Source organism: Pan paniscus, chromosome 19, assembly GCF_029289425.2.
Source record: "Pan paniscus chromosome 19, NHGRI_mPanPan1-v2.0_pri, whole genome shotgun sequence".
Taxonomy (NCBI): domain Eukaryota; kingdom Metazoa; phylum Chordata; class Mammalia; order Primates; family Hominidae; genus Pan; species Pan paniscus.
Genome location: NC_073268.2, coordinates 61,661,857 through 61,680,398, shown reverse-complemented (window position 1 = coordinate 61,680,398; position 18,542 = coordinate 61,661,857). Strand labels below are relative to the sequence as shown.

The window sequence follows — 18,542 nt, the reverse complement described above, 5'->3', positions numbered from 1 at the left end:
GGATCTTGCTCTGTTGCCCTGGCTGGAGTAAATGGTGCTATCATAGCTCGCTGCAGTCTTGAACAACTGGACTCAAGTGATTCTCCTACCTTAGCCTTCTGAGTAGCTGGCACTATAGGCATGTGCCACCATGCCTGGCTCATTTTTAAATTATTTTGTAGAGGACAGGGTCTTGCTATGTTGCCCAGGATGGTCTCGAACTCAAGCTATCTTCCTGCCTCGGCCTCCCAGAGTGCTGGAATTACAGGCATGAACCACTGCCTGGCCTTGAAAATGTCTTTAAATAAATTACCCTCATAATAGATTAGCAATTTTATTGGGTATAGAATTCTGGGGTAGAAATTTTTCTCCAGAATTGTGTTTGTATTTCGACAATGTTTTCTATTTTCCATGGTTACTTTAAAAGGTTAGATGTGACTTTGATTCCTGAACCTTTGTATGTGATCTCTTTTTTTTTTTTTTGTGATTTATTGTGGGGATTTTTCTTTTTCCCCAGGTTCTGAAATCTTGCTGTGTTTGCATTCTTCCCCCCCACCTCCCCTCTTCCCTTTTCCCAGTCTTCTCCCTCCTTTCCCTCCTCCCCTTACCTTTCTTTTTCCTTGTAGTTTGCTCTCAGTGGACTCTTTCAATCTAGAAACCACTCTTTCATTCTAGGAAAGACAATTTATTATTATTTTATTCATCTGGGATGTGTGTTCTTCTGACATTGGTATATTGATTCAGTGAAATCCCATCAGACTTTTAAAATATGTGTAATGTGACATTTTGATTCTAAAATATGTATGAAAATGCAAAGGACCTAGCTAAAAACAATTTGTAAAACAGTAAGTTGGGGGACTTAAAACGACCTGATTTTCAAGGTTATCTGTAACACGGTCAGCCTACAAGTACAACCTGCAAGCTACAGTAATTAAGGCTTGGTGGAAGGATATTAAGGATAAACAAATAGATCAATGGAATATAATAGAAAGTCCAGTAGACAAACACACATGTATAGTCAATTTATTTTTGACTATGGTGCTTATAATATTCAGTGGGAAAAAAATAGGCTTTTCATAGTGATGTAACAAACTGGAAAAAGGTTTGAAAGGATAAATTTTAATTTCTACTTCATACCATATGCAAAAATTACCTCAAGATGGATCATTGACCTAAAAGTAAAAGCAAAAACTCTATAAAGCTTCTAAAAGAAAACATCCAAAATATATTTGTTATCTGGCATAGGCAAAAATTTCTTTGATAGGACAAAGAAACCACTAAAAAATAATAAATTGGATTTTATCAAAATTAAAAATTTCTGCTCATCAGAAGTTTTTTAAGAAAATAAACAGGCAAGGCCAGGCGCAGTGGCTCATGCCTGTAATCCTAGCACTTTGGGAGGCCGAGGCAGGCGGGTCACTTGAGGTCAGGAGTTCAAGACCAGCCTGACCAAAATGGTAAAACTCCATCTCTACTAAAAATACAAAATTAGCTGGACGTGGTGTCGCATGGCTGTAACCCCAGCTACTTGGGAGGCTGAGGCGAGAGAATTGCTTGAATCTGGAAGGCAGAGGTTGCCGTAAGTAGAGATCATAACACTGCACTCTAGCTTGGGTGACAAGAGCAAAATTCTGTCAGGGGGTGGGGGGCGGGGAGGAAAGCAGGGAGGAGGAGAGGGGAAGGGTGGGGGGAGAGAGAGAGAGAGACTAGAAGAAAACATTCACAATGTATATATATATCTGACAAAGGACTTTTGTATATATAATAAACTAAAACTCAAAACAACCCAGTTTACTTTTTTGTTTTTGAGACAAAATCTCACTCTGTCACCAAAGCTGGAGTGCATCATAGCTTAGCCTCCAGAGTACCTGGGACTACAGGCACATTACATCACACCTGACTCATTTAAAAAAAATTTTTTGTAGAGGTGGGATCTTGCTATGTTGCACAGGCTGGTTTTGAACTCTCCTTAAGTGATCCCCCTGCCTCGGCCTCCCAGAGTGCTAGTATTACAGGCATTGAGCCGCTGGGCTAGCCCAAAGAACCCAATTTGAAAAATGGTTTAAAGACTCTGATAGACACTTCACAAAGAAGGCATTGGAATGGATGATAAGTATATGAGAAACAGCCATAAGAACATTAGTAATAAGAGAAATGCAGACTAAAACAAAAAGGTGATACCACTACACTTCCACCCGAAGGGCTAGAATTTAAAAGACCAGGCAATATCTTGGCAAATATGTGGTGTAAGCAGAATTCTCCTGTATTGTTGAGGAAGCAGAAAATGGTACAACCACGTTAGAAAACTCTGCTAGGTTTTTAATAAAATGAAACAAGCACCTGCCCCTGACCCAGCAGTCCTACCTTTTGTTATTTGCCTAAGATGAAAATACTCTCAGAAAGATTTGTAAGTGAATGTTTATAGGAAGTTTATTCAGAATAGCCGCCAAATTAGAAAGAACCCAGAGTGTTCAATAATGGAAGAATGAAGAAACAAATTATGGTATATTATTTAACAAAATACTCTTCCTCAATAAAGTGGAGAAAATACTGATACCTGCAATCATATTGATGGATCTCTGAAAATGCTGAGCAGAAGAAGCGAGACACAAAAGAGAACATACTGATTCTATCTCTATGAAATCTAGAGTAGGCAGAACAGATCTGTGGTGATTGAAATCAGATCAGTGCTTGCCTCTGGAGGAGATTGACGAGAATGGCACCAGGGAACCAGGGAATTTCCTGAGGTGATGGAATGCTCTATATCTTGCTGTATTTTGTGAAATAGAAAGGTGTCTGCATTTGTCAAAACTCATTGAGCCACATATGCTTATGATTTGTGCATCTCACTATATGTAAATGGTGCCTCAATTTTAAAAGCAATCCAGAACAATAACAATTATATATATACATATATTATTATTATTATTATTATTGGTGTTTGTTTTTTTTTTTTTTTGAGACAGAGTCTTGCTCTGTCATCCAGGCTGGAGTGCAATGGTGTGATCTCGGCTCACTGCAACCTCCGCCTACTGGGTTGAAGTGATTCTCCTGCCTCAGCCTCCCAAGTGGCTGGGATTACAGGCCTACACCACCATGCCTGGCTAGTTTTTTGTATTTTTAGTAGAGACAAGGTTTCACCATGTTGGCCAGGCTAGTCTTGAACTCTTGACCTCAGGTGATCTGCCCGCCTCAGCCTCCCACAGTGCTGGGATTGCAGGCATGAGCCACTGCGCCTGGCCTAATTTTTGTATTTTTAGTAGAGATGGGGTTCGCCATGTTGGCCAGGCTTGTCTCGAACTCTTGACCTCAGGTGATCTGTCTGACTCGCCTCCCACAGTCTGGGATTACAGGCTTGAGCCGCCGTACCTGGCCAGTAACAATAAAAATTATAGTGATAGATTTTTTTACTCTCACTGAGCAGTATTTGTGGTTTTCTGTCCTTGTTCTCAAAGCACCTATGTATTTCGACAATTTAGATGACTTGATGAATATATGAACACTGTGCTTTTATTGAATTCAGCTTTTATGCCTGTGGAACAATACTGTGATAAATTTTATTTCTGCCCATGTGGTTTCCCCTTTCATGATGTCTGAAAGAACCCTAGAGTGAAATTTTTAAGAAGGTTATCAAGTTTCTTTTGAGGATTATTCTAGAGTATCTGTTGCACCACATCAGGTATAGTGTACCCCTAAGTAGCTAGAGTCCCCTAAAAAGTTGAGGGGATGTGTTTTTAGTGTGCTTTAAAAATAACATTTACTATTGTTTCTTTCTTTCTTTTTTTTTTTTTTAATACAGAGAAAGTATAAAGAAGAAAGCCAAAATGGCCCATTATCTTATCATCCAGGTAGTTCATGTTACCCTTTAAAAAATCAGTAGTACCTGCTTCTGGTAAGAGAATTCAGTTGGTGCAGAAAGTTATAAAACAAAAAATCAGCTTCATGCCCTTAATATTTATCTCCAAAGATAACCCTGTTAAATGTAAAATGCCTTGCAGAAAAGCTTATTATATGTCAGAATACATAATTTATATAGATCCTTAAAGAATATTTACACACAATAGCAGTTTTTTTCTGCACTTTTTTGTAGCTTGATTTTTTATTCACTTAGTAACTTAGTACATCTTGAAAATGTTTCTGAATTAACACATACCCTTTTCCTCCTCCTCCTCTTCTTCTTCTTCTTTGTTTTTTGAGATTTTCTCACTCTTGCCCAGGCTGGAGTGCTGTAGTGCAATCTCAGCTCACCGCAACCTCCACCTCCCAGGTTCAAGTGATTCTTGTGCCTCAGCCTCCCAAGAAGCTGGGTTTTAGGCATGCACTACCACACATGGCTAATTTTTGTATTTTTGGGTAGAGATGGGGTTTCACCATGTTGGCCAGGCTGGTCTTGAACTCCTTGCCTCAAGTGATCCACCCACCTCGGCCTCCCAAAGTGCTGGGATTACAGGGGTGAGCCACTGTGCCCCACCCACATACCTATTCTTAGTTATATAGTATTCATTACATTGTATAGGTGTATTATATATTTAACTAGTTCCTTATTGATAGCTATTTAGATTATTTTCATTGTTGAATTAAAAACAATGTTTTAGAGAACAACTTTGTGCTGGTGAAATGTACTTTTAAAAATTAACCAATGTTTAATTCTTCATAGATTGGTAATTTTCAGCCCTTTTCTTGTCATAGGAGAGACTGGAAGTAGCTGTGTCTTCTCAACCTTGTTACTGTTGAGATACTAGATTGGAAAATTCTTTGTTGTGGGAGGCCGTCGTCCTGTGCATGGTAGAATGTTTAGTGGCATCCCACTAGATGTCAGTAACACCTGCCCCCCTACTAGCTGTGACAGCCAAAATGTCTCCAGACATTACCAAATGAACCTTGGAGTGCAAATTTGCTTCTTCTTAGGACCACTGGTATAGCGGGCACTGCAGGTTTACACAGATGAACCTTTTTCCTGACTGAGGAGCTGCAGAAGTCAGATATAAGAGGTGTATTCCTTGGGGTTTGAATGGATGCCAGAAAAGGGGAATTTGGGGCATGGCTATAGGGATATCTCATAGAGTCCAGGGAGAACATCAGAGCTTTGGGAGCAAGTCATGGTTGCCAGAAACCAAAGCAATCCAGTACGTGTTCTTTCATACATTTAGCAAATGTTTGTTGAATGTCTGCCATCTGCTAGTTACTATGGTGTGGGCATAGGTATTTCATGTTGAAAAAAGAGATGTGATTGTTACTTCATGAAGCTTGAGATTTAGAGGCAGACACAGACGTGTGTGTGTATAAAATTATAATCACCTACTTGCTATTAAAGGAAGAGAACCAGGTGCTATGAGAAAATGAAATATGGGCCTAATTTAGAAGGAGGGTGGTGAAAATGTAGTCAATGAAGGCTTCTAAACTTGAGTGAGTTTTACTAGATTTGGGGGAGGGATTGATGAGTGTTCCAAGTGGAAGGAATCGCATGTATTTGAAATTATCAAGGTGGGAAATATTCAACTTGTCATGGAATGGAAGGAATGGCAGTTCACATGGAGGGTGACTGAATGAGAAAGGAAAAACAAATTTAGATTAAGGGTGTAGAGACAGTTAGGTATGGAGAGATGGGCCACATAATGTAGGGCCTTGTAGATAAAGAGCTGGATGACATCCAAAGTGCAGTGGGGAGTTATGGAAAAGTTATAAGTAGGTGAGTGATTTACAATTTAAACTGATTATTTACAGTCTAAAGTAATTATTCTGGCTGCCGTGTGGACTATGTATTGAAAGGAGGTAAGAATATAGTTAGGGAGACCTGATAAAACTATGGTAATATAGGTAAAGCATAATAGTCACCTATTATGACTTTAATAATATTAAATTGATGACAGTAAATGTAGAGAGACTGTAAAGAAATTTTGGAAGTAATTAATATTGGTGATAATTTGAATGTAGATGATGACAAGGAGGAAGGTGTTCATAGTGACTTGTAGAATTCTGGCTTGAATTAATGGGTTTAGTTGCGATTACTGTGATGGAGACTACTGGGTATGGAGCATCTGTAAATGGGGGTCATAGGGCAAGATCGAGTTTTAGATATATTAAGTTTGAGGGACCTGTGACATTTTATTAGGGATATCAAAACATACATATATATATTATATATATATATATAGCGTGTGTGTGTATGTATGTATATGTATACATGTGTTTCTGTGCTTATGTGCATATATCACATACTCTGGTGTTGAAAATATGAGTCTGGTGCCAGAGGTGAAGTTGTAGATTGGAGATAAAAAGTTGAAAATTGCTGCCATATAGATGAAAGGGTTGCCTAGGAAGAGAGTGAGAATGTATTTTGATGGGAAAATTGTGTCCAGGGCTGAGCCCCAAGAAAATCTAACATTTAGAGGTTGGATAGAAGAGGAGGGACAGGCAAAAATTAAAAGATGCTTGATAATTAGGAAGCAAACTGGTAGTGCGTGATGTTGTAGAAATCTAGCGTTGTTTCAAAGTGCAGTTGGGAAGGAATTGTGGTTGGCTATGTCTAATGTTCTGAGAATGCTAGTAAAGCTACCTTGTTGGCAAAAACTCCTGAGATACACTTTAAACTACTCTTAATTTCTTACTTACTTGGGAAGAGGTTTTAGCTGCCACTGGAAATTGGGGCCTAAACAGGGAAAGGATCTCATGAAAACATGTAACCTATAGATTTAGGGCAGTTTTCCTTTCCTTTTCTTGAAGAAGCATAGCCCAGAAAAACTGTTCTAAGGGTAAACTTAGAGTACAACTGACACAGGATCAGCTCTTAGGAAACAGTCAATAGCAACATGATGCAAACATGAATGTTTGTCTTGTCCTCTTTAATGTTACTCTTTTCTGTGGTGATAAAACATTTCTTTGTGTTTCACAAATGAGTACTACTTCAGAATACTGCAGACTTATCTAATTTGTCTAATACATTCTGTTCACTAAATATGAGTATCAGAATTTGAAATTTTCTATTTAGAATGTTTGAGCCATTCTTCTGGACATTTCGTTTTTCAGTTTTTCCTTTTGCCTCATCTTAGATCACAGCAAAGATACTCATTTGTTAGTAGTGCCAGGAAGCAGGCAGTTTCCATGGTAACTGACAGACCGAGTTTACTGTGGAAATTTCCGGAATTAACAGAGCTGCATTGCAGAAGGATGCATAAAGCAGTATTCATCTAGAGATCGTAACAGTACGGACACAGAAGAACAGTTGCAGTGATGTGCAGGGTATGTCTTACCTTTATTTTCCTGTCTAAGGAAGATTAGTCATGTGTATATATATATATATATATATATATATACATACATACATACACATGCTGAGGAGACAGTAAAACAGCTTGGGGCATTTTAGTATATGCTGGCTTGATACAGTCAAAGTTGCTTAGGAAAAAGAAGGAAGAAATGATTTGGGAAAGAAGGTATATTTGATAGCATTGGGAAGAAATCAAGATCAGATGATCGAGGTAGAAGAATGTGATAGTGAAATAAGAGGAGAAAACATACTTCAAACTAATTAAATAATAAAAGGTTCTTACGGATAGTGGTTCTAGGCACAAGAAGATATTTATTTATTTATTGAAGGAAAATAGTAGACATTGTCAAGTTTGAGAAATCAAGTTCTCATGTGCAGGAAAAAGAAATCTGTTAAGATAATTAGCTATTACTTGCTGAAAGATAGGTAGATATGAGAGATGTCCAGGATATTAAACAAGGAGGTTTGCTGCCATCTTAGCGTACTTACCTAAGTGATGAGAGAATCCTAGAAGGGTTTCTGCCCCTAATTCCACTCTCTGTTGATTGGTGGGCCATTTTCAAGAAAAATTCTGAAATGTATCTTGAGATTAAATTCTGGAAACAGAACTATAGGATTTGGGCAGATAATTGAAGGTGCTTATCATATAGAGCATAATTATAAATATAAAAGAGAAAAAGGATATAGAAAATATGATTTAGATTATTTGCATGATAGATGCAATTTAGGTTGCTAGATACCATTTGGTATCATTTATATCATGTAGTCAGCAAACTACAGCTCATGAGCCGAATCCATCCTGTTTGCTTGTTTTTGTAAGTAAAGTTTTATTGGAACATAGCCACACCCATCTGGCTGCATAGTTGCAGGAGACTAGTGGCTTGCAAAGCCTAAAATATTTGCTATCTGGTTCTTTACAGAAAAAGGTTGTGACTCGTGATTTAGATGGTGTACTGGATTTTTCAAGGCTTCTGTGAGATTACCACAAACTTGGTGGCTTAAAACAACAGAAATTTATTCTCTCACAGTTCTAGAGGCCAGAAATCTGAAGGTGTTGGCAGGGCCATGCTTCTCCCTAAGGTTCTGGGGGAGGATCCTTCCTTTCTTTCAGCTTCTGGCACTGCTGCTCTTCCTTGGCTTGTGGCAGCATAACCGTAATCTCTATCGCCTTCTTCCCTGTGTCTGTCTTGTGCATCTCTATCTTCTCCTTTTCTTTGTTTGGTCTCTTATAAGGATAGTTACTTTATTTAGTGCCCACCTAATCCAGAATCTCTTTTTTGAGATCTTTAATTTCATCCGTAAAGATAGGTTACTTTCTGAGATTTTGGATGGACCTATCTTTATTTTGTGTGGTGGGTGGTGTATAGTTCACCCTACTACAGATGGTATTGAAGAACTGGGTTTTGGCTTCTTAAATCACATTGTATATTAAGGATAGCCAGTTCTTAGTGTTTCCTTTGACCTGCTGGAGAAGATATTAAACTCACATTTCAAAGGCAAGGTGATAGAGGCATAGTTGAATCATAGAAGATAGCCTTTGTGACACAAACATAAGCAGTAGAGTAAAGGGAGTACTAGAAAATTCATAGGAGAAAGAGTACTAAAATATTCACTGGAGACGGATGAAGACCAGTGCCTGATGCTTCATATCGTTCTCTTCTTGTCTCTTCATATTTTTCTCACCCTAACTCCCACCTCCAAAAAAACAACACAATGAATTTGAAATTTTAATGAAAAATAGTTGGCACAAAAACAAAAATCACAGTTTTGAGGGATGGCTCATGGCTAAATTACGGCACTGGGAAATATATATATATGATTCAAAAGAAGTAGACTTAATAAGCAAGTAGAGGAGTGGCAGTGTAGAAGGTACACACCAATGTATAGACCAGTGAACCTGAGATTTGGCTTTTGTTGAGAGCCTTTTTGTCATTGTGGGAGTATACAAACTATTGGCCTAGGCAGGAGAGAAGGTCTGTGACATTTTCCTCTTCTCATATGGGCATATTTGTAAACCATAATAACAGTGGTAGGTATCTATTTGCATTCCCTGGAAGTCTCATTTACCGTATTTGGGTATATTCTGAAATGTTTAAAAAGTGATGAATTCACATGGTGAAGAATCAAATAGTAGGCAAGGGATTCCAGTGTAGACGCTGGAGCTGCAGAGAAAAGCCACCTTATATTGCCTATATTCTCACCTGCGCACTTTGAAATGAAGCTTCTGATACAGACTTCATGGAGATGATCATAGAAGAATTAAATAGAAATGGTTAATCCAAATTAGGGTTCACTAAGAGTAAGTAAGCAGTTCTAAACTAGCCTAATATACTTTTTTGAAAGTGTTACTAGGACTGTAGATCAGGAGTTTGGAACAGACTAGGTGTATCTTGATTTCAACATTTATGGGCACAGAGGAGGAACATGAAGCCCAATACAGTATTTTCAGGAAGTTTCTTAGAAGGACAAGAGTGAAGTCTGCGTTTTCTTTCTAATCAAATTCTGTTAGTCTGTGACCATGTATATTCTGAATATCAAATAGGAAGCCATGGGAATGAAAGTTTTCTTATTTTCTTCCTTTAACAAAACATTTGAATTGTATGCCTAAATACCTTCATAGAAAGATACAAATTCCCTTGAATCCAACTACAATTAGACTTTTAACTTTTAATTTTTCTGTTAGTGTCATGAGTATATGATAAGAATATCATAAGGAACTAGAATAAAATCAGGTATAAAGCATAGATTGGGATTAAATTGAGCTGGTTGATCATAGTTCACATGTACAAGCTAAAATTTAAGCAGTGTGAGGTACTCATGAATACCCTAGATTTCAGGTCTTTGTGTTATGTAAAATACACGTGTTCCTAAATGTGTCTATACATAAAATTTATTTCTATAAAATTGTTTTCCTTTTCTCATCGACATGTTTAAATAAGTGTCTCAAAAATAATAAAAGTAAGCTTGAGGGTGTTTAATAAGTAGGTGTTCAAAACACAACTCACATAGTATTAAGAATTAGCTAACAGATCACAAATGAAAAGTAGTTGAGACTCTTGGTTTTTAATTTGCTTTAAGAACTAAATTTCTGACTTTGTAAAAGCAATCTGAGGTTTGTAGTACAAAATGATATATGAGTAGCAGTGTCCTGCTAAAATATTTATTAAGAAACAAAGATGAAAATATGAAACACTGAAAATTAAGATGACTTAACTCCCTGTAGGATCTGATAATGGATACTAATAGCAACACAGCCAGAATAAGGAAAATTTTTACCCAGGGATTCTTTTATAGCAGAGACTTCATCCCTTTTCATGTTCATTTCTTCTCCTGCCCACACTGGTAACTACCAGAAAAAAACTGGGGAGAGATGGGAAGAGGGAGGATGCTGATGAATTTTATCTGGGAAGTGTCGTTATGAGTGAAGTGTACTAGGTGGAAGTAGAGAAGGATTGTAGTAACAGTATAGTGCTGCCCAGTATAGACTTAGGATTGTATTTTTATATTGCTGTTATCAGTCCAGAATACAGTATTAGAGACCAAGAAAATTGGAGAGAGGAGAATTTACCATGGGAGCAGTGAGTGCTCTGATTCGTAATATACTAAGCCTTAGATATCTCAAATCTGCCTTTGAACCATAGGCTTGTAATGGGCAAATCCGTATCAGATAAGTAGAGTGCAGCCCAAGGATAATCTTCTTTTTCTTTCTCTCCTTCTCTCAGCAGTTTTATTGAGGTATAATTGGCATAGAATAAACTGTACATATTTAAAGCATATAATTTGCTAGGTTTTGACATATGTGTACATCTGTGATGCCATCACCATAGTCAAGTTAACATATCCATCATTCCCAGAATTTCTTCCTTCTTGTTGTAGATTTTTTTTTTTTTTTTTTTTTTCCTGAGACGGAGTCTCGTACTGTTGCCTGGGCTGGAGTGCAGTGGCGTGATCTCGGCTCACTGGGAACCTCTGCCTCCCGGGTTGAAGAGATTCTACTGCCTCAGCCTCCCAAGTAGCTGGGATTACAGGTGCCCACCACCACGCCCAGCTAATTTTTGTATTTTTAGTAGAGACGGGGGTTCACCATGTTGGCCAAGCTGAGCTCAAACTCCCGACCTCGTGATTCGCCCACCTTGGCCTCCCAAAGTGCGGGGACTACAGGTGTGAGCCACTGTGCCTGGCCTCTCGTTGTAGTTTTTGTGTTTAGACATTTGATTTGGTTATTTTTTCTGTCTTCCACGTCTATATTTAACATACTCTATCCATCCTTTCGTTTTTTTAATATATGGAACGTGGTAAATGTTTCATTGTCTTTATTCTAGTATTTTTGTCATTTCTGGTCAGTTGCAATTGATTGATGTTTTTCTCTGCACTATGGGTCATGTTTTTCTGCTTTTTTGTATACTGTGGTAATTTTAGATTGCATCCCAGAGATTATTGTGTGATGGCTGTTTTTGTATTTTCATGAATGTTTTTGAGTTTTGTTCTTTGGTTAAGTTACTTGGAGATAGTTTGATCCTTTCAGGTCTTGCTTTTTAGCTTTCGCAGATGAGACTACTCTAGAGCTAATTTTGCCTTACTAGTAAGGTAAAATCCTTCTAAGTACTTTATTGGTTTCCAATCAGGAAGTTTTCCACTCCAGTGGCTAAGAATAGGAGCTGCCTTGTATGAGCCTGGGTATCATTCCTTCTTAATCCTTTTAGGTGGCTTATTCTTCAGGCTTGTATAGGTTCCTCACAATCATCCACTGATCAAGGAGGGCCCTCTGCATATCGGTGGGATTCTCTTTCTGTGTAGTTGTCTCTTATCCTGTACTCTGCCATGTGAACTCTGGCTACCTTGGTCTCCCTAGATTCCCAGATCCTTGTCCTCAACTCAAGGGTACTGCCAGGATCTTCCTGGATCCCCCCTCCCTGTATCACAGTTGGTGAACTCTTCAGCAGTAAGCTGGGGACAGTTGTAGGGCTCACCTTACATATTTCCGGTCTTTCAGTGTCTGCTGCCCTTTGTTTCCTGATGATTTCCAGTGTCTTCCAGATTGCCTATATATTCTATCTGTTTTTTTCAGTTGTTTTAGGTATGAGGGTAAGTCTGTCTCCTGATACTTCATAGTAGGACAAGTGGAGGTGCCACATTGACACTCACTGTGAGATGGAAACAGGAATTGTGGAACTAGGGAATAATATCTTGAAGACTTTGAGAAAGAGCATCTCCAAACAAGATATCTTGCAGGATTCAAAATAGTTTCTTACAATAGTGACTGACATTGTTAATACAGTGAAAGAAGTCATGGCGTTTATAAAAATGGATTGGAAAAATCTCGAGGAGAGAACAGACTGGATGGATACGCAACAAGATTATAGAAAAGGGGCAGATGAGGAAAAGACATAACTAGGGACCTGAAAAGCAGTGGTAGAGTGAAATCCCTTTTGATGCAATTGTGAATATAAATGATACTGCATGACAGCAAAAGAAAAGAATTTGAGGGCAGTCATTGATTTGAAAGCATACAAATTACTGAATTTTTTAAAAATGTAAATTCATAAACACAAGGGAAGGTAAACAACAAACTGGGAAAATATTTGCAATGCAGGACAAGGGTTGATGGTGTTAATAGGTAAGGAACTTGTTAGTAGAAGCAGCGATAACAGAACAAACACCTGGACCAGGAAGGCTCAGGGGCGCTATCTCAGGCAGTTAATAATAATACAAAAAAGACATATTTGTTCACCAGATAGCTTAAGAATGTTCAACTCTAGCAGTTGAAAAGAATGATCTAACCCTAACACCTTTCAAATTGGCATGAGGAAAAAGGTGCTGTTGACTAGGTACAGTGGGCACCTTTTGGCTGATGGTACTCCTAAATCAGTGCAGACTTGGTACACAGCCATTCCAGTAGTGATAACCAATTATTTAATGACTGTGTTAAAATATATTAAGTGAAATCTATAAGCAGTAGTTATAATATGCTGTTTTTGCAACCTATTCCCATAGTATAGAAAGATACAAAATAATATGTACTAAATTGTTAATAGTGGTTTTTTTCTGGATTATGATTGATTTTTCCATTTTCCTTTTTATCTTCTACCTTTGTAGCTTTAGGAGGGATTTTAGATTCGGTGTCTGGTTGGAAAAAGAGGTTCAAGTACTGGTACTGCTGCTGAATTTGCACAGCAAACACACTGCATCTTATAGAGGGTGGGAGTGAAGGTGGAGGATGTGGCTAGAGCTGTCCTAATAACCCTACTTGACTGGCCACTGTGTTTCTTTACAAAAGAAGGCCACCTGCCTATATATGAAGTTCCAGGCAGCTTTATTAGACATTGTATAGAAATACAGCTTTTCTCAGTGTCCAGTCTGATTAATGTTCTGGGACATTATGTCACAGTTCTGTGTGTGTGTGTGTGTGTGTGTGTGTTTGTGTGTGTGTTTAGTCTGTAGGATTTCAGAAATTTCAGACTAGTAGATTAGTCTGGGTCAATGAAGGGACAACAACTAAAATACAGTAGTGTTAATTCAGTATTAAATTTAAGTTAACAGATATATTTGTCATTTCTATCCAGAAGATAAATTAATAATCGGGAAGGACTTCACTGCAAACATGTAGCCTCAAAAAATTAGTTTTCAGATTTTAATCTAACAAGATAAATCTCTGATATCAAAATATAATTTCTGTACATTGAGTTGTACTTTTAATAAGGCCTGTATTATATGAATTCATGCCCTATATTAAGTATTCTATCTATAATCTTGCATGTTTCGCAAAAGTTAGGACCATTCATATTTCACTTCTTTTGAATGTCTGTAACACCTGTGGCAGTTTTTCTGGGTGTATGTGCATGTGTTTTCTCTAGAATGTGGAACTGTTAAGTCTCTGGGAACCAAGAATTATTAGATGTGGAATAGTAAGGCACTGAAATCAGGGACACCAGAGTTACGGATTTTTTGTGTGTTTGTATTTTGTGTGTGTGTGTATTTTTTGTGTGTGTATCTTAATCAAATTGTATTGCTTTATTCATGTGTTTTTTGCAGGGTACTGTGGTATGGACTAGAGAACTTGGAATGACTTAATGAAGAAACCTTGGAATGACACATGAAGGATGATAGGAAAGTCATTCTGAGGCAGGATGCTTTACTGAATTGTTTTTAACCAGGGTATCAAACATCAGGAATGAGTTCAGGAGAACGGAAACATCTTAGGTGCTCTGCATGTTCAGAGAAACTTCTCTAGTAATGAACTATAGAAATAACCCCTGAAAGTATAGTCTTAGAGTTAAGATTCTATTCAAGGAAATACTTTTGGCCTGTTGCTGGAACTGCTCTGTGGATTTGGAGACAGTTAGCATCATTGGCCTCCAGCCACTAAATGCTACTTGCACTTCCCAGTGATTGGGATGACCAAACTGCTGCTGATGCTGGAGGTGTCCGGGCACTACCTCCTTTGAGAATCCCTGGGAAATAAAATAATGCTAGGGGCTGTATTAATTAAAATTAAGTTTGTTTGCATCTAAACAACAACAAGGATAGGAACAAATAGTGGCTTAAACCAGATAGTTTATTTCGCTTTTCCATAGAAAAGTCCGGAGATAAGCAGGCTAGGGTTGGTGTAGTAGATTCACGGTTATTGGAGTCAATGCTGTTTTCTGCTCCATCATTCTCAGGACATTATTTCAGTTCTGCAGGGCATTGAGTGTGGCTGGAGCTCTAGTCATTGCCTACATTCCAGGCAACAAGAAGGAGGTTGGAGGAAAAGAAAAAGAGTCTTTTTTCCAACTGAGTTAGCTCCTTTTAAGTACTGTGTTCCTATTTTCCACCTCTAACTGCAAGGAATGTTGGTGACTTAGCTCGGCCTGCAAAATACCACATACTAGGTGGCTTAAACAACATAATTTATTTCTCACAATTCTAGAGACTAGAGAGTCCAAGATTAAGGTGCTGGCAAGGTAGGTTTTAACCTGAGGCGTCCTCCCTTGGTTTATAGGTGGCCACCTCTCACTCTGAGCTCAAGTGACCTCTTGTGCATATGAGAAGAGAGTGAACTCTGTGGTCTCTCTTCTTGTAAGGACACTAATCCCAGTGGATTAGGGCCCCACCCTTCATTAACCTTCATTGAACCTTCATTATCTTCTTATAGGCCCTGTCTTCAGTACAGTCACATTTGGGGTTAGGGCCTTAACATGTGGATTTTGAGAGGAAACACAGTTCAGTTCATAGTAGTTGGGAAATGTAGCCTTTTAGCTGGGTGCATTGCTGCCCCACATAAATGAGGATCCTGTTAGGGAGGATGAAGAGGAGAATGGATGTTGGGTGACAGCTGATAGTTACTGCCACAGCGGCTGTTGTCTGAGTTTCCCAGATTGGTAATGAGAACCTTGGGGTTGGAACCTTATGTAGTGTTCATTGGAGGCAGGTAAGGGTGATCTGTATAAAATAATGCACAGAAAATTATGAAGGGAAAGATGAGGGATATTTAGGAATTATTTTTTTGGGGGGGGTACATGGTGTATATATTTATGGAGTATGTGAGATGTTTTGATATGGGCATGCAATGTGTAATAATCACATCGTGGGAAATTGGGTATCCATCTTCTCAAGCACTTTTCCTTTGTGTTACAAAAAATCCAATTGTACTAGGACTTATTTTTGATAAAATATAGTCCCCATTCTGAAGAAAGTGATATCCCAAGGAAAAGTCAGGGAACTTTTTTTTTCTGTAAGAGTATAATTGTAGGCAAATATTTATCAACAAGTAAGGGCAACTTTACATCTTTATTGGTTTGTATTTTTCACCAATCTTCTCATTGGGTGTGTTTTCTACTGTTTATGTTCTTTCTTTCCTAGGCCTCTTACGTAGTTTAGGACAGAAATTGATTGACTCCAGAGTTTAATGGAAAGGTTCTGGTCCAGTTCCTGTATCTAGTCAGTCCAGTGCTGTATCTGTGTATAGTCCTTCTGTGGAAGCCATTGTGGTTGTACCTACCGTTAAAGCAATTGCTGTGAAATGGACTCAGTTTTGCTGGAAAGATCGCTAGCCCAGTATAAAGACGAATGTATGAACATGCCTTGGTGATGTCATAACTGTGGCATGTTTTTCTGTGGTTTTTACAGCACTTTTTCTTTCTAAATGAGAAACTTGGAACTCTGGGTAGGAATCACATTCTCCTCTTTTAGCAGCTTTGCTGAGATGTAATTCACATATTCTGCAGTTCACACATTTAAAGTGTATAGTTCATTTGCTTTTAGTATATTTAGTATATTTACAGAATTGTGCATCTGACACCTTATTCAGTTTTTGGATATTAGCCCAAGTGGGTACCCTGTATCACTTCGCTTTCAACTTATTCAGTTTTAAAAAGAAACTACAGTGAGCTAAACTATTAGTAGAGATATTCCATAATACTAAAACTTGATCTTTAAAACAAGAGATAATATTGTAACTGTTTTCATTCTGTAATTTCTATATAGTAATGAAATATCTTTCATTTCAGTTCTCAAGAATGCTAGCATAAGTATTATATAGCAATGTAGTCATGAGAGTCATATTATATCATCTTTACCATATTCTCTTGGTTAGAGGTAAGTCACAGGTCCCACTCACACCCAAAGAAATATGCCTACACAAAAATACGAACACTAAGAAGGTGGGGATCATGAGGACTTCCTGGAGCCTGTCTGCCACAGCCCTTCAATTAGCGAACACTGTAAAAAATTTTGCTTCCGATTTACAAGTAATTTTAATTAACTTTTTTTCAGCTTCCCTCAGTGGTAGATTGGTGCTGTGTATTTCACCAGTGATTTTGCCATTGAGATAGTATTTACTTGCCAAAGATTATAGAACAATAATCATTATACATGGAACTTCTTCATGTTAGAACTTTTTTCAGGCTTAATCTGTCTACTTCATGAAAAAGATTACCAAGAAGAGTTTCCTGTTTTTGCCTAGACCTGATTTCCATCTTAAAAGATCAGTTCCAGCTTCATCTTCACCTAAATGGTCACTTATGCCACTGATTTCCGGGCTTCTTGTGATTCTGGATGCTAGAGTATCAAATAATATGGGTGAAAGGACTTTGAACTGAAAAGCACTTGTATGAATGAAAGCTTATCACTTAGTATGATTTGAAAGTCTGTTATTTGGAACACTGATTTAGTAAATTGTTATTTAGACCAAGTGTATGAATCTTTGAAGTGTAACTTTGAACCTTAATATTAGTACATACGATTATTCTCAGAGTGGGGGTAGATTTTAAAGTTCTAAGTTTTTTGGGAACCTTAAAAGTTGCTACAGAAAACCATTCTACTAATTGGAGAAAACGTTCCTAAATTTTGGAAGAAGAAAAATAATGACCAAGCACATAAACTTTGCTTGTTTGCATCATAGGATCAGAGTTTAAAAGAGATCCTGATCATTTAGTATGAAACTGAAAAATGTAGTTGATATTTAATGAATTCTTTCGTTGTGTGTATGGTTGATAGTTTGTTCCTACACATTGGGGTTTGGTGTGTGTGTGAGAGAGAGCAAGAGAGAGAAACAGATTGATTTTACATTTTTCATTGGATTTACTTTTTTACAAAGCATGGTTAGAAGTTGTTAATACTTTGATCTCCAGGTTGAGATTTTGGAGATGATTTTTTATTTAATGGAAATATGTAATGAGTGAGCTCTTTTGTCTACGAGCCACTCATTTTTTATCCCATTGCTTTATCGAACGAGGGCTGAAAATTTCAATTTTGAATAGCACATGGCAATTTTCCTCTTAGAGCCAGCTAGCTATTCAGTTAACTGTTCTCCCACCTCAGGATGGTATTAACAACAACAGGACAGTATACTAAGGCACTAGTTCCCAAACATTACAGGAATCATCTGGGGGTCTTTAAAAATACTGTTTTCTGACTCCTGTCCCTGGATAATTCAGATGTAATTGCTATGGGATGATACCTGGGCATTGAGATTTTTAAAATCTCCCCCAGGTGATTGTAAGGTACAGCAAACCTTGGGAATAGTTGTACTAACTGAAGATTGAGGCACTGGAATAACTAATGTTGGGTAAGATAGGGTAAGAACTTTTTCGCAATAAGGTTTGCAGCTCTTGGGATTCTCACTTGATAATGCTGTTTGGATAAATCATCATCCAAGTTTGAATAAGATCTTATATTTAGAAATGAAAACTGATCTGCAGAATTAGTTTAATCAATAAATGGGAATTTTAAAAAATCTTCTTGGCAATTTGTTTTTATGAATCCCGTTGAAGCTGTGTCTATTGACTACCTAAATCTAGATCATTCTTAATCCAGT

At 37.8% G+C, this 18,542-nt stretch overlaps 1 protein-coding gene and 1 pseudogene across 3 annotated transcripts in view; one reads left to right on the top strand and one right to left on the bottom strand.

Moving 5' to 3' along the window:
• MAP2K4 (mitogen-activated protein kinase kinase 4) overlaps positions 1-18,542 on the top strand; it is a 125,316-nt gene that overhangs the window by 41,576 nt on the left and 65,198 nt on the right. The gene's annotated exons all lie outside the window — the stretch shown is intronic.
• LOC112437706 (small nucleolar RNA U3) lies at positions 14,424-14,515 on the bottom strand (annotated as a pseudogene).